This window comes from Culex quinquefasciatus, chromosome 1 (genome assembly GCF_015732765.1).
Source record: "Culex quinquefasciatus strain JHB chromosome 1, VPISU_Cqui_1.0_pri_paternal, whole genome shotgun sequence".
Lineage (NCBI taxonomy): Eukaryota > Metazoa > Arthropoda > Insecta > Diptera > Culicidae > Culex > Culex quinquefasciatus.
In genome coordinates this window covers 60,762,121-60,786,221 of record NC_051861.1, presented here as the reverse complement: position 1 = coordinate 60,786,221, position 24,101 = coordinate 60,762,121, and the positions used below count along the sequence as shown (strand labels likewise).

Below are 24,101 nucleotides of genomic sequence, written 5' to 3'. Positions count from 1 at the left end.
TATTAAATTATTAAATTATTAAATTATTAAATTAGTAAATTACTAAATTATTAAATTATTAAATTATTAAATTATTAAATTATTAAATTATTAAATTATTAAATTATTAAATTATTAAATTAATAAATTATTAAATTATTAAATTATTAAATTATTAAATTATTAAATTATTAAATTATTAAATTATTAAATTATTAAATTATTAAATTATTAAATTATTAAATTATTAAATTATTAAATTATTAAATTATCAAATTATTAAATTATTAAATTATTAAATTATTAAATTATTAAATTATTAAATTATTAAATTATTAAATTATTAAATTATTAAATTATTAAATTATTTTAATAATTAAATTATTATTAAATTATTAAATTATTAAATTATTAAATTATTAAATTATTAAATTATTAAATTATTAAATTATTAAATTATTAAATTATTAAATTATTTAATTATTAAATTATTAAATTATTAAATTATTAAATTATTAAATTATTAAATTATTAAATTATTAAATTATTAAATTATTAAATTATTAAATTATTAAATTATTAAATTATTAAATTATTAAATTATTAAATTATTAAATTATTAAATTATCAAATTATTAAATTATTAAATTATTAAATTATTAAATTATTAAGTCTGCATCGATCTCTTGATGCGGTAGGACGTAGCTATCGGAGCTCCTCTGCGCGTTTCAAATCATTTCGTTACGCTCGCGGTCTGCACCACTAGTTGGTGCAGATTTTAAGTTGTTTCTCGTCAGTTTACCTGACGACAGGTTTAATTTCTTTGCGTACCGGATAGACAGTCCGAACACGCAACTATGTCTCAAGTGAGAACTCGCGAAAACACCTTCAAGGTGGACTTATCGAATTTTCCAAAGCGACCCTCCATTGAAGAACTCCAGAAGTTTGTTCTAGTGAATTTGGGACTGGCCGTAGGTCAAGTGAAGCGATTCCAAGTGAATCATGCGCAAAATTGCGCACATGTAAAGTGTGTGGATCTAAAAACCGCTCAAGACGCTGTTGCCAAGCACGATGGGAAACACGAGATGGATGTGAACAAGACCAAGGTCAAAGTTCGCTTGGTGATGGAGGACGGGGGAGTGGAGGTGAAGATCCACGATCTCTCGGAGAACGTCACTAGCGAGGAGGCACAATGGCTTTTCTGCGGAACTACGGAGACGTACTCAACATCCGAGAGGTACCCTGGGGAGAGAGTTTCCCTCTCCGTGGCATGCCATCGGGCATCCGGGTGGCGAAGATGGTTCTTCGCCGCCACATTAAGTCGTTTGTCACGATTCAATCGGAACAAACACTTATCTCGTACAGAGGGCAGCCGCAGACATGCAAACACTGCACGCTTACCCAACACGTAGGCATCTCATGTGTGGAGAATAAAAAATTACTCAACCAAAAGGCCGACCTCAACGCTCGTCTGGATAAAAACCGAGGATCAACATCTACAAGCTACGCAAGTGTGCTCAACACTAGCGCATCAGCCACTAACACACTGCTGCCGGCGTTCAGTAGTACAATTCTCGGTCCGGTCATGCCGCAACGACCGCCACCGATTGTGCTTGAGAGCACGGCACCTAACGGCTCTCTGAGTCAAGCGACGACGAACGTGGCCGGCCAGCCAGCTGCTGGATCGACGATCATCAGCGAAAATACTGCTCAGTCTGTTCACACGGACGAACAGATGGACGTTGCTGAACTCTCAGTTGGCTACACCAGCGGAGGCAGCCCGTCATCAAATGCTCAAAACATCCTCACACGCGTCACCGAACTCTCAGCTGAATCAGCTGCGGCTGCCAGCGGAGGCGGTGCGATCGTATGTCCAAAGGAGTCTGAACGCTCATCTGAGCCGACGTGATGCTCTCTCCACTCTCCCCTGCTGTTTCTGCCGCCCCTGCCGCCCCTGCTGCCCCTGTTGCACCTGCTGGCCCTGCTGCCCTTGCCGCCCCTGCTGGCCCTGCTGCACCTGTTGCGGAAGGAGAAACCCGTGCTGCTGTCGAAGTCGAAGATATGGAAACTGAGACCCCAACTGCTGCTGAAGGTGCCACGGAACTCAGCACTCAACACGTGCACGAGTTACTGCAACCGTACGATGAGGACGCAAAAATGCCGGCCTTGCCGGACTCCGCATGCTAAGCCTTGGTGAGTACCTTTAAATCGCCTCTCCCCGTCCCCGAACTCAAGAAGGCGCATTCGCTCAGTTCCATCACTGGTGGGAGTGAGAGCGATAGCAGCGAGCACTCAAAGTCTGGTGAGCAGTTCACTGAAGTAAAAAAGAAGAGGCGGCCAGGTCGCCCGAAAAAACCGAAAATCAACTAGCCCAGAACCCTGCAGCTCCCACTGCAATGAACTTGCCTTGCTCGTACAACATTGCCACCATTAACATAAACGCCATTTCGAACGAAAACAAATTAAACTCCCTCCGATCCTTCATAAGACTAACCGATCTCGATATAATTCTTCTCCAAGAAGTTGAGAACCCACATCTCGTACTTCCGGGATTTAACGTTTTGTCTAACGTAGACGAACATAAGAGGGGAACCGCCATTGCACTTAAAGCTCACATCCGGTTTTCCAACGTCAGGCGCAGCGTAGACTCGCGCATAATTGCTGTAACTTTGAGTAACTCTGTGACAATCTGTAACGTTTACGCACCGTCTGGGACGTTGAATGCTAAAGCTCGTGAACGACTCTTCAATAGCACGCTTCCGTTCTACCTCCAAATAAGCTCTGACCACTACATCCTCGGCGGTGATTTCAACTGTGTCACCTCCTCGAAGGATTCGAAGGGCAACAGCAACAACAGCTTAGCTCTAAAGAATCTAATCGACAACCTGGCCCTGAAGGATGCGTGGGAGGTTCTGAAGGGAAATCGAACCGTTTTCAGTTTTATCCGTCCTAACTGTGCTTCGCGTCTCGACCGGTTGTACATATCTGAGTCCTTGGTAACATCTCTGCGTACAGCAGAGTACCTAGTAACGTCCTTTTCCGACCACAAGGCGTTCAAAGTAAGGTGTTGTCTCCCGAACCAAGGTAGAGCCCATGGACGCGGCTTCTGGTCAATACGCGCTCATGTTCTAACGGAGGAGAACCTGGCCGAGTTCGAGAGCAAGTGGAATCGCTGGTTACGAGAAAAACAAAACTTCGGAAGCTGGATTGACTGGTGGGTCCGGTGCGCTAAACCAAAAATCAGAAGCTTCTTCAGGTGGAAGACCAATGAAGCCTTTCGGGAGTTCAACGCTGAAAACGAACTACTCTACATACAACTGAGGACTGCCTACGACAATCTCCACCAAACCCCTGGAATGGTGTCTGAGATCAACAAGATCAAAGGAAGGATGCTTCTCCTGCAGAACAAATTTTCGAGGGCGTTCGAGCGACTCAACGACAAGCTTGTCGGGGTGAGAAAATGTCTTCGTTTCAACTCGGTGATCGCACTGGACGGAAGAAGAACAGCACAATATCAGCTATTGAACATCAAGGAAGGTTACTCCAAGATTCTGCTGAGGTCGAACAACACATCTTCGACTACTTCCAGCAGCTGTACAGTGTCGGATCTGTGGAACCAAACACAAATTTCCCCTCTAACCGATCTGTGGACTCAGCCTCTGAGGCCAACATCCGAGCAATGGACGAAATCACGACAGAGGAGATCTTTACTGCCATCAAGACTAGTGCTTCACGAAAATCACCTGGCCCTGACGGTATCCCGAAGGAGTTCTATGAGAAAGCGTTCGACATCATATACCGACAGCTCAACCTGATCCTCAACGAGGCACTCCAAGGACAATTTCCGGATCAGTTCCTGGAGGGTGTAGTGGTTTTGAGCAAAAAGAACTCCAATTTGAAGACGATCAAAGGATACAGACCCATCACATTGCTTAACTATGATTACAAGCTGCTATCAAGAGTGCTTAAGGTGCGTCTGGAGCGGATCATGCAAGAGAACGGACTACTGAACTCAAGCCAAAAGTGCTCCAACTCCAACCGGAGCATTTTTGAAGCTGTGCAAGCGGTAAAAGACAGACTAGTTGAGCTCAACTGCAAACGGAAAACTGGAAAACTTATTTCGTTCGATTTGGACCATGCGTTTGACCGTGTGGATCAAGGTTTTCTGCTAAACGTGATGCGCAGCATGGGATTCAACGAGGACCTGGTGGCTCTCATCGCCAAATTGATGGCAGCAGCTAGATCGCGAATTATCATCAACGGGAATCTGTCTGCAGAATTTCCCATCCAAAGGTCGGTACGCCAAGGCGATCCCCTCAGCATGCATCTATTTGTCCTTTTCCTGCATCCCCTCCTTGAGAAACTCCTGTCCATATGTAACCATCCCCAAGAGCTATTGGTAGCTTACGCAGACGACATTTCCGTCATACTGGTGGAAGAGTCGAAACTGGCAGACATCAAGCAGGCGTTTGAGGACTTCGGCTTGTGTTCGGGAGCAATGCTGAACTTGGAGAAAACCGTAGCGGTGAACGTGGGAATACAACGAGGAACTGCAACGGGAGCTGTTTGGCCGACTGTTGCTGACTCTGTAAAGATCCTGGGAGTGATATACTTCAACTCCTTGAAACGGACCATCGACGAAAATTGGAGCGAACTTATTAGGAAGACTTCCTTCCTCATGTGGCTTTTCAAGCCACGTGTCCTTACCATTCACCAGAAGGTGACTCTGCTAAACGTCTTCGTAACTTCCAAATTGTGTTATTTGTCATCGGTGCTTAGTATGCCAAACGCTGCGGTAGCTAGAATGACTTCTCAGATGGGGCGGTTTATCTGGGGAAGGTATTCATTCAGAGTACCCATGGATCAACTGGCATTGCCAGTAGCCGATGGTGGACTCAACCTGCACACGCCCAGAGTGAAGAGTAAAGCTCTTCTCATCAATCGCTTCATTCGTGATACGGAAGTAACTCCTTTCGCTTTGTCGTTTACGAGTCAACTCGAAAATCCACCTAATCTTAGTGGAATCCCAGCGATGTACCCATGTTTGAAGGCGATTGCTCGTGAGCTGGCTTATGTACCACACAGCCTAGCGACGAACCCGACTGCTACGGAGTTGCACGATTTCTACCGATTTTTCTAACGCTGAGTAAACCAAAGGTCATGGCGGAACGCTCGGCCACTTCGTGGAGACTCGTTTGGCACAACATCCGGTGTAAAAGATTCACATCGGCAGAGAGGTCTACGTACTACCTGTTAGTCAACCACAAGATCTCGCATGCAGCGCTGCTGTTCCGGCAGAACAGACAGGACAGTGAAATGTGTCAACACTGTCCCAATGTAGTTGAAGACCTGAGCATAAATTTACCAACTGCAGTCGAGTGAAACATCTGTGGGAGTACCTTCAGCCGAAGTTGGAGGCGATTTTGGATAGAAGGGTTAGGTTTGAGATGTTTTTAGTGCCAGAACTTACTCAAAGCAGTACAAGGAGAAAACACAAGGCTCTTAAGCTTTTTATTGTTTATATAAATTACATTCTAGAGCCAGATTGTCCTCTCACAATAGAAACACTCGAGATTGAACTAAACATGATTGAACAGTGAAAAACCTAACTATGTAAAACAAATCAGAACTAAATAAACGATTTTACAAAAAAAAAAATATTAAATTATTAAATTATTAAATTATTAAATTATTAAATTATTAAATTATTAAATTATTAAATTATTAAATTATTAAATTATTAAATTATTAAATTATTAAATTATTAAATTATTAAATTATTAAATTATTAAATTATTAAATTATTAAATTATTAAATTATTAAATTATTAAATTATTAAATTATTAAATTATTAAATTATTAAATTATTAAATTATTAAATTATTAAATTATTAAATTATTAAATTATTAAATTATTAAATTATTAAATTATTAAATTATTAAATTATTAAATTATTAAATTATTAAATTATTAAATTATTAAATTATTAAATTATTAAATTATTAAATTATTAAATTATTAAATTATTAAATTATTAAATTATTAAATTATTAAATTATTAAATTATTAAATTATTAAATTATTAAATTATTAAATTATTAAATTATTAAATTATTAAATTATTAAATTATTAAATTATTAAATTATTAAATTATTAAATTATTAAATTATTAAATTATTAAATTATTAAATTATTAAATTATTAAATTATTAAATTATTAAATTATTAAATTATTAAATTATTAAATTATTAAATTATTAAATTATTAAATTATTAAATTATTAAATTATTAAATTATTAAATTATTAAATTATTAAATTATTAAATTATTAAATTATTAAATTATTAAATTATTAAATTATTAAATTATTAAATTATTAAATTATTAAATTATTAAATTATTAAATTATTAAATTATTAAATTATTAAATTATTAAATTATTAAATTATTAAATTATTAAATTATTAAATTATTAAATTATTAAATTATTAAATTATTAAATTATTAAATTATTAAATTATTAAATTATTAAATTATTAAATTATTAAATTATTAAATTATTAAATTATTAAATTATTAAATTATTAAATTATTAAATTATTAAATTATTAAATTATTAAATTATTAAATTATTAAATTATTAAATTATTAAATTATTAAATTATTAAATTATTAAATTATTAAATTATTAAATTATTAAATTATTAAATTATTAAATTATTAAATTATTAAATTATTAAATTATTAAATTATTAAATTATTAAATTATTAAATTATTAAATTATTAAATTATTAAATTATTAAATTATTAAATTATTAAATTATTAAATTATTAAATTATTAAATTATTAAATTATTAAATTATTAAATTATTAAATTATTAAATTATTAAATTATTAAATTATTAAATTATTAAATTATTAAATTATTAAATTATTAAATTATTAAATTATTAAATTATTAAATTATTAAATTATTAAATTATTAAATTATTAAATTATTAAATTATTAAATTATTAAATTATTAAATTATTAAATTATTAAATTATTAAATTATTAAATTATTAAATTATTAAATTATTAAATTATTAAATTATTAAATTATTAAATTATTAAATTATTAAATTATTAAATTATTAAATTATTAAATTATTAAATTATTAAATTATTAAATTATTAAATTATTAAATTATTAAATTATTAAATTATTAAATTATTAAATTATTAAATTATTAAATTATTAAATTATTAAATTATTAAATTATTAAATTATTAAATTATTAAATTATTAAATTATTAAATTATTAAATTATTAAATTATTAAATTATTAAATTATTAAATTATTAAATTATTAAATTATTAAATTATTAAATTATTAAATTATTAAATTATTAAATTATTAAATTATTAAATTATTAAATTATTAAATTATTAAATTATTAAATTATTAAATTATTAAATTATTAAATTATTAAATTATTAAATTATTAAATTATTAAATTATTAAATTATTAAATTATTAAATTATTAAATTATTAAATTATTAAATTATTAAATTATTAAATTATTAAATTATTAAATTATTAAATTATTAAATTATTAAATTATTAAATTATTAAATTATTAAATTATTAAATTATTAAATTATTAAATTATTAAATTATTAAATTATTAAATTATTAAATTATTAAATTATTAAATTATTAAATTATTAAATTATTAAATTATTAAATTATTAAATTATTAAATTATTAAATTATTAAATTATTAAATTATTAAATTATTAAATTATTAAATTATTAAATTATTAAATTATTAAATTATTAAATTATTAAATTATTAAATTATTAAATTATTAAATTATTAAATTATTAAATTATTAAATTATTAAATTATTAAATTATTAAATTATTAAATTATTAAATTATTAAATTATTAAATTATTAAATTATTAAATTATTAAATTATTAAATTATTAAATTATTAAATTATTAAATTATTAAATTATTAAATTATTAAATTATTAAATTATTAAATTATTAAATTATTAAATTATTAAATTATTAAATTATTAAATTATTAAATTATTAAATTATTAAATTAAATTATTAAATTATTAAATTATTAAATTATTAAATTATTAAATTATTAAATTATTAAATTATTAAATTATTAAATTATTAAATTATTAAATTATTAAATTATTAAATTATTAAATTATTAAATTATTAAATTATTAAATTATTAAATTATTAAATTATTAAATTATTAAATTATTAAATTATTAAATTATTAAATTATTAAATTAAATTATTAAATTATTAAATTATTAAATTATTAAAATTATTAAATTATTAAATTATTAAATTATTAAATTATTAAATTATTAAATTATTAAATTATTAAATTATTAAATTATTAAATTATTAAATTATTAAATTATTAAATTATTAAATTATTAAATTATTAAATTATTAAATTATTAAATTATTAAATTATTAAATTATTAAATTATTAAATTATTAAATTATTAAATTATTAAATTATTAAATTATTAAATTATTAAATTATTAAATTATTAAAATTATTAAATTAAATTAAATTATTAAATTATTAAATTATTAAATTATTAAATTATTAAATTATTAAATTATTAAATTATTAAATTATTAAATTATTAAATTATTAAATTATTAAATTATTAAATTATTAAATTATTAAATTATTAAATTATTAAATTATTAAATTATTAAATTATTAAATTATTAAATTATTAAATTATTAAATTATTAAATTATTAAATTATTAAATTATTAAATTATTAAATTATTAAATTATTAAATTATTAAATTATTAAATTATTAAATTATTAAATTATTAAATTATTAAATTATTAAATTATTAAATTATTAATTATTAAATTATTAAATTATTAAATTATTAAATTATTAAATTATTAAATTATTAAATTATTAAATTATTAAATTATTAAATTATTAAATTATTAAATTATTAAATTATTAAATTATTAAATTATTAAATTATTAAATTATTAAATTATTAAATTATTAAATTATTAAATTATTAAATTATTAAATTATTAAATTATTAAATTATTAAATTATTAAATTATTAAATTATTAAATTATTAAATTATTAAATTATTAAATTATTAAATTATTAAATTATTAAATTATTAAATTATTAAATTATTAAATTATTAAATTATTAAATTATTAAATTATTAAATTATTAAATTATTAAATTATTAAATTATTAAATTATTAAATTATTAAATTATTAAATTATTAAATTATTAAAATTATTAAATTATTAAATTATTAAATTATTAAATTATTAAATTATTAAATTATTAAATTATTAAATTATTAAATTATTAAATTATTAAATTAAATTATTAAATTATTAAATTATTAAATTATTAAATTATTAAATTATTAAATTATTAAATTATTAAATTATTAAATTATTAAATTATTAAATTATTAAATTATTAAATTATTAAATTATTAAATTATTAAATTATTAAATTATTAAATTATTAAATTATTAATTATTAAATTATTAAATTATTAAATTATTAAATTATTAAATTATTAAATTATTAAATTATTAAATTATTAAATTATTAAATTATTAAATTAATTGAAATTATTAAATTATTAAATTATTAAATTATTAATTATTAAATTATTAAATTATTAAATTATTAAATTATTAAATTATTAAATTATTAAATTATTAAATTATTAAATTATTAAATTATTAAATTATTAAATTATTAAATTATTAAATTATTAAATTATTAAATTATTAAATTATTAAATTATTAAATTATTAAATTATTAAATTATTAAATTATTAAATTATTAAATTATTAAATTATTAAATTATTAAAATATTAAATTATTAAATTATTAAATTATTAAATTATTAAATTATTAAATTATTAAATTATTAAATTATTAAATTATTAAATTATTAAATTATTAAATTATTAAATTATTAAATTATTAAATTATTAAATTATTAAATTATTAAATTATTAAATTATTAAATTATTAAATTATTAAATTATTAAATTATTAAATTATTAAATTATTAAATTATTAAATTATTAAATTATTAAATTATTAAATTATTAAATTATTAAATTATTAAATTATTAAATTATTAAATTATTAAATTATTAAATTATTAAATTATTAAATTATTAAATTATTAAATTATTAAATTATTAAATTATTAAATTATTAAATTATTAAATTATTAAATTATTAAATTATTAAATTATTAAATATTAAATTATTAAATTATTAAATTATTAAATTATTAAATTATTAAATTATTAAATTATTAAATTATTAAATTATTAAATTATTAAATTATTAAATTATTAAATTATTAAATTATTAAATTATTAAATTATTAAATTATTAAATTATTAAATTATTAAATTATTAAATTATTAAATTATTAAATTATTAAATTATTAAATTATTAAATTATTAAATTATTAAATTATTAAATTATTAAATTATTAAATTATTAAATTATTAAATTATTAAATTATTAAATTATTAAATTATTAAATTATTAAATTATTATTATTAAAATTATTATTAAATTATTAAATTATTAAATTATTAAATTATTAAATTATTAAATTATTAATTATTATTATTAAATTATTAAATTATTAAATTATTAAATTATTAAATTATTAAATTATTAAATTATTAAATTATTAAATTATTAAATTATTAATTATTAAATTATTAAATTATTAAATTATTAAATTATTAAATTATTAAATTATTAAATTATTAAATATTAAATTATTAAATTATTAAATTATTAAATTATTAAATTATTAAATTATTAAATTATTAATTATTAAATTATTAAATTATTAAATTATTAAATTATTAAATTATTAAATTATTAAATTATTAAATTATTAAATTATTAAATTATTAAATTATTAAATTATTAAATTATTAAATTATTAAATTATTAAATTATTAAATTATTAAATTATTAAATTATTAAATTATTAAATTATTAAATTATTAAATTATTAAATTATTAAATTATTAAATTATTAAATTATTAAATTATTAAATTATTAAATTATTAAATTATTAAATTATTAAATTATTAAATTATTAAATTATTTTTTTTTTATAAAATGTTGTTTTATTGGTTTTGATTGCTTAAAAACTACTTGACCAAATAGTTTAAACTTCAGTATCTAAGTGAAATTCTAATTCATTAATGTCAATTACATTATTATCCTTGCTAACAAAGATGACAAACTGAATGAACGTTTTAAGCACTTTAACTTTAACTGATCGTCTTATTGCAAGAAGTGTTGGTTGCAATAGATGGGTGAGAGAGATGTTTCTGTTTTGGGCGATGTTCCTTAGCCTTCTCTGCAGCACGGTCCACGCCGCTGTAACGCGCGGGCATGTTGAGATTTTGTGTGGGATGTCCTCTGGTTCGTTGTTGCAGTTGGGACACATGTCAGAGTCGGCCCGTTGCATCCTGTGCAACAGCCGCTGGTTGGACAGCTTTCGGTTGACGAGCAGGTAGTAATGACAGCGCTCGAGCGATGTCAGGTGTTTGGCCGCAATGTTTCGCCAGATTCGATTCCAGTTTGCTGTTGGGTTTTCCAGCATCACTTTCGGCTTGTCGATCTTGTTCAGGTAGTGAGCGTGGAGAAGATTGGCCGAGGGATTCGCTTGGAGTGCACTGGGGAGGTAAGGGAGCTCGCTGCAGACTGTTTTCAGACACGGACAGTTGGTTGGAACTATCCGTAAGTTTGGGGATTCCGTGTAGTACTCACAAAGAGTTGTAGAAGGGTAAGTTCTCGATCTCGCGTAGATGCCTGTTGACGAGGAGAGCTTGACATTTGAACGCAGGTAGATGCAGATTCAAACCCCCCAACTCGACTGGCAGCGCGAGCTGCTGCATCGGCACTCTAATGCACTGGCCGGCCCACAGAAATGATCCCATTAGCCGTGTGAGTCTGGCAACATCTGCCTTCGTGATTGCTAACACCGATGCTACGTACCATAGTTTAGAAGTGATGAACATGTTCAGCAGTACGACCTTTTGTTGAAGTGTTAGTGTACGCATTCGGTGTAGCCAGAGCTGCCGAGTGAGCATCCCTACCAGCGGGACCCAGTTTAGTTTGCTCATCAGTCGCACTGAATTCACGAACACAATGCCGAGAATCTTGACCTTGTCAGCTGTCTGCAGCCAGGGCACAGCGAGTCGATTGTTGTTGTTGATGTAGCCTACGTCGATGGAGATCGTCTTTCGATATTGAGCTTGGCACCAGCTGATCGCCCGAAGTTCTCGAACTGCTCCTTCACTCTCTCGATTCTCTCGGCACACGTGGTGATGATCGATACGTCGTCGGCATAGGCAACAACCAAGTCGTTGGAGCCAACGCAGATTTGCTCGAGTCGCTTGATGAGGGGGAGATAGATCACAAGAGGTGCATCGAGAGAGGATCCCTTGACGGACGGAGCGTCCGATCGGGAATGACGGTGACAGATGACCGTTCACCAGAACACGGGAAGTGGACAGCCGGCCGATTTTGTCCAGCAGTTCAACCAAGCGCGGGTTGATACCAAGCGTACGCATAGTTCTCATCAGAAACCTCTATCGACCCGATCAAAGGCATGATCGAGATCGAACGAGACGAGCTTCCCGAACAGTCTTCTCTCCTTCAGCTGCGCGACCTTGTCCTTGAGTGAGAGTGTAGCTTGAAAGATGTTTTGTCGCCATTGGAGCATTTTTGAGATGTGGTGAGGATCTGGTTGTCTCGCATCACACGATCCAGCCTGCACTTTAGTATTCGTGAGAGAAGCTTGTAATCCGTGTTAAGGAGCGAGATAGGGCGATAGGATTTAATGGTTGAACCGGCACCCTTCTTTTTCACGAGTACTATTGTACCATCGACAAACTCCGGCGGGATGTTGCCGCGCAGGGCCTCATTCAGGATGAGGTTCAAGTGCCTGTGGATGATATCGAAGGTTTTTGCATAGAACTCAAGTGGAATACCGTCACTTCCAGGGGACTTGTTCTTTGCGCTTGACTTGATAGCTTGGAATATCTCGTCGGTCGTGATATCATCCATACAGGACGCATTTGATGGGCAAGCAGCTGATACAGCCCTGTCACATGCGAATTCGTCTGCGATCTCCGGCTGCTCCTCGGCATACAGCTGCCGAAAATAGCCGAACACGTGCTGCTCAATTTCTGCAGAGCTGTTGAGAGTGTTTTCTTCCACATCCAGCGCCTCGATCGTCGTACGTTTTCGTTGCCACTCTCCCAGCTGGAACAGAGAGATCGGCTCTCCAGCAACCCGTGTTTCATTGCTGCGGTAAAGGTGTCCGAAAAGCGTCTCTGGAGAAGCAGCATTTCGCTCTTGATCCGGTTGATTGTGGAGAGCACGGTTCGATCTTGGTAGTATGCGTCGTAGGCTCTCCGGAGCTGCGCATAGAGCTCTTGATGTTGTTGATGAAACTCCATGTATTTTTCCCGAGACTTCCACCGAAAGAAGCTACGAATCCTTGGCTTAACGTAGGAGACCCACCACTGGATCCAGGAGGTGAAGTTCCGTCTGTGTCGCGTCCAGTAGGTCCACTTTTCCTGGAATTCTTCGATGTTGTCAGCAGACAAGATGTGGGGACGGATTGACCAGAACCCTCTCCCTGGCTCCCTTCCGAGATTCGGCAAGCAGATCCGGGTGGTTAGGGCTTTGTGGTTGGTGAACGAGCAGACATGAACATCGGCATCTCTGAGCTGGTGTCGGAGGTTAGAGCTCACATAGAAACGGTCAATTCTGGAGGCCGAGTTGTACGTCACGTAGGTGAACTCAACCCGATTCGGCTTCAAAGTGTCCCAGGCGTCCAACAGCTGCAGCTGTTGTGTAGCATTTTTCAGCGCTAGGCTGTAGTTGTTATCCCCCGTAGCGTCCTTTGTGTGTATTACGGAGTTGAAATCACCGCCAAGGATGACATACTCCGTAGCTTGCCGAAGGTAGTGAGCAAGGGTCCCATTAAAGAAATTCTCTCGGTATGCTCGATGCTGAGTGCCCGACGGAGCGTAAATGTTACAGAGAGTAGTCGTTTCGTTGACCCGAAGACAGATTAGCCGACCGTCTAGGCTTCTCTCCACGTGTGAGAATCTAATGTGCTGTTTCAGCGCTATCGCTGTTCCTCTCCTCTCTTGATCTACGTTGCACACCAGGTTGAATCCGGGAATAGCCAGCTGATCGTTCTCCACTTCTTGTAGAAACACGATGTCAAGGTTGAGGGTTCTGACAAAGTTGTTGAGTGCGTTGAGTTTCGTGTGATTTGAGATTGTGTTGATGTTTATAGAAGCTATATTGTAGGTCAAAATCCATTTTTTAGGGTTGCATGGGCTCGTCAGCGCTGGGCGATGCTTGTGGTTGTGTATCAACGTCGGTTGGTTTGGTTTTCCGTGGACGACCCGGACCCCGCTTGCCATTGCTGGCCGTGGAAGCTGTAGAAGTATCAGTGTCGTTTCCATCGTTTCGCCGGCCGGCCCACAGAAATGATCCCATTAGCCGTGTGAGTCTGGCAACATCTGCCTTCGTGATTGCTAACACCGATGCTACGTACCATAGTTTAGAAGTGATGAACATGTTCAGCAGTACGACCTTTTGTTGAAGTGTTAGTGTACGCATTCGGTGTAGCCAGAGCTGCCGAGTGAGCATCCCTACCAGCGGGACCCAGTTTAGTTTGCTCATCAGTCGCACTGAATTCACGAACACAATGCCGAGAATCTTGACCTTGTCAGCTGTCTGCAGCCAGGGCACAGCGAGTCGATTGTTGTTGTTGATGTAGCCTACGTCGATGGAGATCGTCTTTCGAATATTGAGCTTGGCACCAGCTGATCGCCCGAAGTTCTCGAACTGCTCCTTCACTCTCTCGATTCTCTCGGCACACGTGGTGATGATCGATACGTCGTCGGCATAGGCAACAACCAAGTCGTTGGAGCCAACGCAGATTTGCTCGAGTCGCTTGATGAGGGGGTGGAGATAGATCACAAAAGAGGTGCATCGAGAGAGGATCCCCTTGACGGACGGAGCGTCCGATCGGGAATGACGGTGACAGATGACCGTTCACCAGAACACGGGAAGTGGACAGCCGGCCGATTTTGTCCAGCAGTTCAACCAAGCGCGGGTTGATACCAAGCGTACGCATAGTTCTCATCAGGAAACCTCTATCGACCCGATCAAAGGCATGATCGAGATCGAACGAGACGAGCTTCCCGAACAGTCTTCTCTCCTTCAGCTGCGCGACCTTGTCCTTGAGTGAGAGTGTAGCTTGAAAGATGTTTTTGTCGCCATTGGAGCACTTTTGAGATGTGGTGAGGATCTGGTTGTCTCGCATCACACGATCCAGCCTGCACTTTAGTATTCGTGAGAGAAGCTTGTAATCCGTGTTAAGGAGCGAGATAGGGCGATAGGATTTAATGGTTGAACCGGCACCCTTCTTTTTCACGAGTACTATTGTACCATCGACAAACTCCGGCGGGATGTTGCCGCGCAGGGCCTCATTCAGGATGAGGTTCAAGTGCCTGTGGATGATATCGAAGGTTTTTGCATAGAACTCAAGTGGAATACCGTCACTTCCAGGGGACTTGTTCTTTGCGCTTGACTTGATAGCTTGGAATATCTCGTCGGTCGTGATATCATCCATACAGGACGCATTTGATGGGCAAGCAGCTGATACAGCCCTGTCACATGCGAATTCGTCTGCGATCTCCGGCTGCTCCTCGGCATACAGCTGCCGAAAATAGCCGAACACGTGCTGCTCAATTTCTGCAGAGCTGTTGAGAGTGTTTTCTTCCACATCCAGCGCCTCGATCGTCGTACGTTTTCGTTGCCACTCTCCCAGCTGGAACAGAGAGATCGGCTCTCCAGCAACCCGTGTTTCATTGCTGCGGTAAAAGGTGTCCGAAAAGCGTCTCTGGAGAAGCAGCATTTCGCTCTTGATCCGGTTGATTGTGGAGAGCACGGTTCGATCTTGGTAGTATGCGTCGTAGGCTCTCCGGAGCTGCGCATAGAGCTCTTGATGTTGTTGATGAAACTCCATGTATTTTCCCGAGACTTCCACCGAAAGAAGCTACGAATCCTTGGCTTAACGTAGGAGACCCACCACTGGATCCAGGAGGTGAAGTTCCGTCTGTGTCGCGTCCAGTAGGTCCACTTTTCCTGGAATTCTTCGATGTTGTCAGCAGACAAGATGTGGGGACGGATTGACCAGAACCCTCTCCCTGGCTCCCTTCCGAGATTCGGCAAGCAGATCCGGGTGGTTAGGGCTTTGTGGTTGGTGAACGAGCAGACATGAACATCGGCATCTCTGAGCTGGTGTCGGAGGTTAGAGCTCACATAGAAACGGTCAATTCTGGAGGCCGAGTTGTACGTCACGTAGGTGAACTCAACCCGATTCGGCTTCAAAGTGTCCCAGGCGTCCAACAGCTGCAGCTGTTGTGTAGCATTTTTCAGCGCTAGGCTGTAGTTGTTATCCCCGTAGCGTCCTTTGTGTATTACGGAGTTGAAATCACCGCCAAGGATGACATACTCCGTAGCTTGCCGAAGGTAGTGAGCAAGGGTCCCATTAAAGAAATTCTCTCGGTATGCTCGATGCTGAGTGCCCGACGGAGCGTAAATGTTACAGAGAGTAGTCGTTTCGTTGACCCGAAGACAGATTAGCCGACCGTCTAGGCTTCTCTCCACGTGTGAGAATCTAATGTGCTGTTTCAGCGCTATCGCTGTTCCTCTCCTCTCTTGATCTACGTTGCACACCAGGTTGAATCCGGGAATAGCCAGCTGATCGTTCTCCACTTCTTGTAGAAACACGATGTCAAGGTTGAGGGTTCTGACAAAGTTGTTGAGTGCGTTGAGTTTCGTGTGATTTGAGATTGTGTTGATGTTTATAGAAGCTATATTGTAGGTCAAAAAATCCATTTTTTAGGGTTGCATGGGCTCGTCAGCGCTGGGCGATGCTTGTGGTTGTGTATCAACGTCGGTTGGTTTGGTTTTCCGTGGACGACCCGGACCCCGCTTGCCATTGCTGGCCGTGGAAGCTGTAGAAGTATCAGTGTCGTTTCCATCGTTTCGTTTGTGTTTTCCTGGCAGTAGTAGTGGCGTTTTGAAAACCGATTCTTCCTTGTCTGTCTCCTGTTCAACAACCGCATCGAGAGGTGTCCCACCGGGAGTAGCAATGGGATTGACCTTGATGGTTTCTTGCCGGGGTTTAGACTTTATCGGTTTAGGCAACTTTGGATGTTTGCCTTTCCCGTAACGAACCACAGTGTATTCGTCGTCGTCCTCGGACATCGCTGCTGAGTCGCGTTCTTCGTCATCGCTGGAAGATAGGTTGTCATCCTGTCTGGCGTCGGTTGAACCAGATTTCAGCACGCTGGCGAAAGATTCCTTCGCACCTGGTTTCAGGCGCTCGTTCACGCTCACTCGTTGCACGAGGAGCTTTTTGTTTTGTACACATGGAATGCCAATGTGCACGTACTCGCCACAGTGGCGACACGTGGATTGTTGGCCCGCATATTTTACGTAGGCACATTGACCCTGGATTGTCACGTACGACTTAATCGGGCGTTTCAGGACCATTTTCACCGAGCGAATACCCGATGATATGCCGTGATAATCGAGATCATCACTCCACAGCAGCTCCGTGACCGACATCACATCCCCGTACTGGGACATGAAACGCTTGATTTGCTGGTCGGAGACATCCTCCGTCAAGTCGTGTAGTTTCACATTGGTGCATCCATCTTCCATCGTGATGCGGATCGTGTACTTTTTCTTGTTCACTTCGCGCACATGTTTGCCGTCGTGGTCTTCGACAATTTGTTCAGCCGTTTCAAGGTCGGCAGTTTTCACAAACACACAGTTTTGCACATGGTTGATTTGCACTCTCTTTGTCTTCTCCCGAGGAAGGCCAAGGTCACGCGCGAGAAACTGGTGTACTTCCTTGACGCTGGGCTTCTTCGGACGGTTCGAGAAATCGACTCGAAACGTGTTTTCGCAATTATTTTGTGAATTCATGGTGAATCACAAGAACCGCGGACCGAAACGCGACGGCCACCGAGTAGCGGATTTGTGAAAAAAAAAAACGAAAGCGTGTAGGAAAATGCGAATTTCGATAGTCTCAATTTCCACACAGTCTGCATGCCACGGAGGTTGCACGCTAACTCCGCGCACGGACAGGATCTCGCCATACGCAGACATGAATTTCTTGACTTGATCGTTGGTGATCTCTTCGGGTAGGTCGTGTAGGCGGACGTCAACGGCCCCATCTTCCATCTGGATTTTGATGGTGTACTTCTTCCCATCAATCTCGAACGCGTGCTTGTTGTTGTGCTGCAGGACTGTTTGCTGAGCTGTGGCGAGATCCACACACTTCACAAACACACACCAGAAGTAGTGGTTGACTTGGAGTCGTTCGATCTTTTCTTTGGGAATCCCCAAGGTCGTCTTGACGAAGTGATGGATTTCTTCAAAACGCGGTTTTTTTGGAAGACTAGCGAAGTCGATTTTGAACGTGTTTACGCGGCGTATTGTCGAGCTCATCTTGCTAGATGTAGCAGGTCGGTGCTTTTTGCAAAAAAAAACTTAGCCCGTAGGTACGGGACAGCAAAAACCAAGCCGATTACAGTCTTTCGGATCGCACGATTTTTCTAAAGACTGCACTATGCGTCTGCTCTCTCTGAGAGGTGAACGCTGACTGAAATTATTAAATTATTAAATTATTAAATTATTAAATTATTAAATTATTAAATTATTAAATTATTAAATTATTAAATTATTAAATTATTAAATTATTTAATTATTTAATTATTAAATTATTAAATTATTAAATTATTAAATTATTAAATTATTAAATTATTAAATTATTAAATTATTAAATTATTGAATTATTAAATTATTAAATTATTAAATTATTAAATTATTAAATTATTAAATTATTAAATTATTAAATTATTAAATTATTAAATTATTAAATTATTAAGTTATTAAATTATTAAATTATTAAATTATTAAATTATTAAATTATTAAATTATTAAATTATTAAATTATTAAATTATTAAATTATTAAATTATTAAATTATTAAATTATTAAATTATTAAATTATTAAATTATTAAATTATTAAATTATTAAATTATTAAATTATTAAATTATTAAATTATTAAATTATTAAATTATTAAATTATTAAATTATTAAATTATTAAATTATTAAATTATTAAATTATTAAATTATTAAATTATTAAATTATTAAATTATTAAATTATTAAATTATTAAATTATTAAATTATTAAATTATTAAATTATTAAATTATTAAATTATTAAATTATTAAATTATTAAATTATTAAATTATTAAATTATTAAATTATTAAATTATTAAATTATTAAATTATTAAATTATTAAATTATTAAATTATTAAATTATTAAATTATTAAATTATTAAATTATTAAATTATTAAATTATTAAATTATTAAATTATTAAATTATTAAATTATTAAATTATTAAATTATTAAATTATTAAATTATTAAATTATTAAATTATTAAATTATTAAATTATTAAATTATTAAATTATTAAATTATTAAATTATTAAATTATTAAATTATTAAATTATTAAATTAATAAATTATTAAATTATTAAATTATTAAATTATTACATTATTAAATTATTAAATTATTAAATTATTAAATTATTAAATTATTAAATTATTAAATTATTAAATTATTAAATTATTAAATTATTAAATTATTAAATTATTAAATTATTAAATTATTAAATTATTAACTTATTAAATTATTAAATTATTAAATTATTAAATTATTAAATTATTAAATTATTAAATTATTAAATTATTAACTTATTAAATTATTAAATTATTAAATTATTAAATTATTAAATTATTAAATTATTAAATTATTAAATTATTAAATTATTAAATTATTAAATTATTAAATTATTAAATTATTAAATTATTAAATTATTAAATTATTAAATTATTAAATTATTAAATTATTAAATTATTAAATTATTAAATTATTAAATTATTAAATTATTAAATTATTAAATTATTAAATTATTAAATTATTAAATTATTAAATTATTAAATTATTAAATTATTAAATTATTAAATTATTAAATTATAAAATTATTAAATTATTAAATTATTAAATTATTAAATTATTAAATTATTAAATTATTAAATTATTAAATTATTAAATTATTAAATTATTAAATTATTAAATTATTAAATTATTAAATTATTAAATTATTAAATTATTAAATTATTAAATTATTAAATTATTAAATTATTAAATTATTAAATTATTAAATTATTAAATTATTAAATTATTAAATTATTAAATTATTAAATTATTAAATTATTAAATTATTAAATTATTAAATTATTAAATTATTAAATTATTAAATTATTAAATTATTAAATTATTAAATTATTAAATTATTAAATTATTAAATTATTAAATTATTAAATTATTAAATTATTAAATTATTAAATTATTAAAATATTAAATTATTAAATTATTAAATTATTAAATTATTAAATAATTAAATTATTAAATTATTAAATTATTAAATTATTAAATTATTAAATTATTAAATTATTAAATTATTAAATTATTAAATTATTAAATTATTAAATTATTAAATTATTAAATTATTAAATTATTAAATTATTGAATCAAAAATTTGACAAACACAAAATTATTATCTGCAATTCTTAAATTTTATTAATTCATATGTTTTGAAATTCTTAATTTCTAAAATTCTTAACTTCTAGAAATTTTTAACAATTTGATTATTTTTTTCGCCAGGTATCAAATAGGAGAAATTCTCGTATGTTTAGCAAAAATAAGCACTCGCTCCTGACTCCATCCAATTTACTTATTTTAACTATTCAAACAACTAATTTTTCAAAACTTTTGATAGAAACTTGCTTGCTCACTTCTTATTGACCGATTTATCATTTGATTTCAGTTGAAAACGCTTTTTATGAGCTGTAATTGAATGTCAAAGTGCTGATATGGCAACATTAAAGGCACGCTGGAATTAGATGCTGTACCACTAGTTACAGTATTTTGTTATTATTTAATTCATTTCAGATCTGTATCAAACAGTCTCCAAACAGGACAATGAAAGTGTTGGTGGTGTTTGATTTTTAGAGAATGTCAAAATCGCCATTATCAATACTAAAACCTGGGAAAAAGAACAAACTTGCGGCCGAGTACAACCTCTGAGTGAATGCGATGGAACGAACAACTGAATTGTTGAATTGTTTATTAACCCATCGGACCTAAATGGTCTAAATGGTTGGGTATTGCTCGATGCTCTTACAAATAAAATAAATTACAATTACAGGTAGCACAATACAAACATAATTTACAACGCGTTAAAAAATTGTTATTTTAGTTTCTACTTAAACGAATTCGTGTCCTCTCCTTGAACTCGGCGCGCAGCGCGGAACTTGCTCACGGGTTCGTGAAATTCGAAAAACCTGTAGGCGTCGTTAAAAGCGTCAGAAATGGACCTCACGGGAGAGTTGCGCTGATAGTCTGTCCTTGCGAACGAGCGTGCGAGAAGCCCCTGGTCAGCTCGAGGACGCAGATTTCTGGAAGAAATATTTGTATTTAGTAGGGATAAAAGATGAGCAATTCTCTGAGATTTCGGTCATTCGATTTTTTTTGTATTTTTTAATCCGGCTGAAACTTTTTTGGTGCCTTCGGTATGCCCAAAGAAGCCATTTTGCATCATTAGTTTGTCCATATAATTTTCCATACAAATTTGGCAGCTGTCCATACAAAATGATATGTGAAAATTCAAAAATCTGTATCTTTTGAAGGAATTTGATCGATTTGGTGTCTTCGGCAAAGTTGTAGGTATGAATATGGACTACACTGAAAAATTGATACACGATAAAAAAATTTGGTGATTTTAATTTAACTTTTGTCACTAAAACTTGATTTGCAAAAAAACACTATTTTAATTTTTTCATTTTTGATATGTTTTAGAGGACATAAAATGCCAACTTTTCAGAAATTTCCAGAATGGGCAAAAATCTTTGACCGAGTTATGATTTTTGAATCAATACAGATTTTTCAAAAATCGAAATATTGGTCGCAAAAATTTTCAACTTTATTTTCCGATGTAAAATCAATTTGCAATCAAAAGTACTTTAGTGAATTTTTGAAAAAGTGCACCATTTTCAAGTTATAACCTTTTTAGGTAACTTTTTGAAAATAGTCGCAGTTTTCATTTTTAAAATAGTGCCCATGTTTGCCACTATTGAAAAAATATTTTGAAAAGCTGAGAAAATTCTCTATATTTTGCTTCTTCGGACTTTGTTGATACGATTAGTTGCTGAGATATTGCCATGCAAAGGTTAAAAAACATGAAAATTGATGTTTTCTAAGTCTCACCAAACAACCCACTATTTTCTAATGTCGATATCTCAGCAACTATAGGTCCGATTCACAATGTTAATATATGAAACATTTGTGAAATTTTCCGATCTTTTCGAAAAAATACTTTAAAATTCAAAATCAAGACTAACATTTCAAACAGGCCAAACATTCAATATTACGCCCATTTGAAATGTTAGACTTGATTTAAAATTTTGAAAGTATTTTTCGAAAAGATCGGAAAATTTCACGAATGTTTCATATATTAACATTGAAAATCGGACCTATAGTTGCTGAGATATCGACATTAGAAAATGGTGGGTTGTTTGGTGAGACTTAGAAAACATCAATTTTCCTGTTTTTAACATTTGCATGGCAATATCTCAGCAACTAAGGTCGTATCAACAAAGTCCGAAAAAGCAAAATAGAGAATTTTCTCAACTTTCCAAAATATTTTTCCAAAAGTGGGCAAACATGGGCACTATTTTTAAAAAATGAAAAACTGCGACTATTTTCAAAAAAGTTACTTAAAAATGGCTATAACTTAAAAACGGTACACTTTATCAAAATTTCACTAAAGTACTTTTTGATTGCAAATTCGATTTTACATCGAAAAATGAAGTTGAAAAATTTTTGCGACCAATATTTCGATTTTTTTTAAAAATCTGTATTGATTCAAAAAATCATAACTCGGTCAAAGATTTTTTGCCCATTCTGGAAATTTCTGAAAAGTTGGCATTTTATGTCCTCTAAAACATATCAAAAAATGAAAAAAATTAAAAATAGTGTTTTTTTGCAAATCAAGTTTTAGTGACAAAAAGTTAAATTAAAAATCACCAAATTTTTTACCGTGTATCATTTTTTTCAGTGTAGTCCATATCCATACCTACAACTTTGCCGAAGACACCAAATCGATCAAAAATTCCTTCAAAAGATACAGATTTTGAATTTTCACATATCATTTTTGTATGGACAGCTGCCAAATTTGTATGGAAAATTATATGGACAAACTAATGATGCAAAATGGCTTCTTTGGGCATACCGAAGGCACCAAAAAAGTTTCAGCCGGATTAAAAAATACAAAAATTAAAATTAAAGAAAAAAGACCGATTCCGTAGAGAACTGCTCAGATGTGGGCAATCAATTTCAGCGGTCAGGATCTTAGCAGCGAAGACAGCTTTCGCAATGGTTCGTCGCGTCTCCAGTGTTTCGATGCCAAGCAGGTTGCAGCGTGCTTCGTAGCTCGGCAGTCGTGTAGGGTCGTTCCAGGGCATTTTTCTGCAGGCGTACCACACGAACTTCTTCTGGATTCTCTCGATACGGTCAATCCAGTTTTGATGATAAGGAGACCAGATTACGGACGAATATTCCAAATGGGACCTGACCAAGGCAAAGTACAACGACCGAAGGCAGAGCGGGTCATCGAATTCACGCGCCATTCTGAACAGAAACCCGAGCTGTCTATAAGCCTTGTCTACTATTGCTGATAGATGCTGCCGGAAGGTAAGCTTTTCGTCAAGTAGGACCCCAAGGTCTTTCACGACTTCGAGCCGCTCGAGCACGTGCCCACCTAGCGAGTAAT

General features: G+C 30.7%; 1 protein-coding gene and 1 long non-coding RNA gene across 2 annotated transcripts in view; one reads left to right on the top strand and one right to left on the bottom strand.

Moving 5' to 3' along the window:
• LOC119767310 overlaps positions 1-21,305 on the top strand; it is a 28,343-nt gene extending 7,038 nt beyond the window's left edge. Inside the window, exon 3 of the long non-coding RNA XR_005277445.1 lies at positions 21,224-21,305. This is a non-coding gene — a long non-coding RNA (uncharacterized LOC119767310). The remainder of the gene's footprint in view (positions 1-21,223) is intronic.
• LOC6052820 (SCY1-like protein 2) overlaps positions 1-24,101 on the bottom strand; it is a 186,691-nt gene that overhangs the window by 78,975 nt on the left and 83,615 nt on the right. The window lies entirely within an intron of this gene.